The following is a 1,546-nucleotide window of genomic DNA, read 5'->3' as shown; positions in this document are numbered from 1 at the left end:
CAAAAAAGGTATATCTTGTATCTGCAGTCTAATTTAAATTATGTCACAGAGCACCGCGGATGTGCATTTAACCAGGAAGTTCATCCCTCCTTCCTTACCTTGACGCGAAAATATGTCCAGAGCTCGTTGCTTATAAACCATGCGCTCTTTAACCAATGCGCCACGGCCGCACATAACCTAACTATTTCTATCTTGGATCACATGGCACAATTTGTCTGTGTTCCTGGCACATCCAACCAACCAAATTAAGTTAAAATTTCTAGACGGTGTCTAAAAAAACTTGACTCAACAAATTTATTCTAGAAATTTCTTAAATCAACTGGGAGCTTAGATTAAAAAAGATGACAATATTAATGAATCCATCAATCAATTTTTAAAATCGTTTAATAGAGTTTTAGACCAATGTGCCCCCTAAAAAAACTTTGACTAAAAATCAAATCAAACTTAAATCTAAACCCTGGATCACTAAAGGCTTACTTAAATCTATTTCGGAAAAAAAACAACTATAAAAACATTAATTCTAAAAATGAACTTTTTACAAAATTTAAATTCTATAGAAATAAAATTAGCATCTTATTAAAAAGTAGTAAAAAATCATACTACATAACTTATTTAAATAACAACATGAACAACGTAAAAAATACACGGAAAAGCATAAAAATTATCATAAATATTAAAGCATCATTACATAAAATGCCTACTCAGTTAAATCTGAATGAAAATATCATCAAAGACCATGCCACTGTTTCAAATATATTTAATAACTACTTTGTCTCTATCCGTGAAAAACTACTCAATGAAATCATGCCATCAAAACGCACTTATAGTGACTTTCTTAATTTGCCTAATGCTAATTCTTTCTTTATTGACACTGTGAGTGAAGATAAGGTATCGAGTCTTATTATTAATGCTTTTAAAAGTGATAAAAGTTATAGACCTAACAGCATACCTACATTTTTTCTTAAACTTACCTCTCACATAATTTCCAAACCTCTTAGCATTATGATAAATTATTCTTTTAAAAGTGGCAAATTCCATTAAGTTTTTAAAGAAGCTAAAGTCATTCTAATTTATAAAAAAGGCTCCTTACTAGACTTTTCTGACTATCGACCCATTTCCCTTCTTTCCAACCTAAGCAAGGTTTTTGAGAAGGCTATGCATAACAGACTATACAAGTTTCTAGAAAAATTTCAATGCTTGTACCAACATCAATATGGATTTCGAAGCAAACATTCCACAACCCTCGCACTTATTGAAATTACTAAGAAGATTAAAAGAGCTCTAGATAACAAGCACTTTGCATGTGGGGTGTTTATAGATTTGCAAAAAGCTTTTGATACTGTGGATCACTCCATCCTTCTCACAAAATTGGAATACTATGGAATCAGAGGCATCCCACTAAAATGGTTTACTTCATATCTCCAAAACAGAATACAGTTTGTTTCCATTAATGGCGCGAAATCTGATGTACAAAATTGCTCAAATGGCGTCCCACAAGGTTCAGTTTTAGGACCACTTCTTTTTCTTCTTTTTATTAATGACTTAA

This window comes from Hydra vulgaris, chromosome 06 (assembly GCF_038396675.1).
Source record: "Hydra vulgaris chromosome 06, alternate assembly HydraT2T_AEP".
NCBI lineage: Eukaryota > Metazoa > Cnidaria > Hydrozoa > Anthoathecata > Hydridae > Hydra > Hydra vulgaris.
This window is presented reverse-complemented; position numbering follows the sequence as displayed.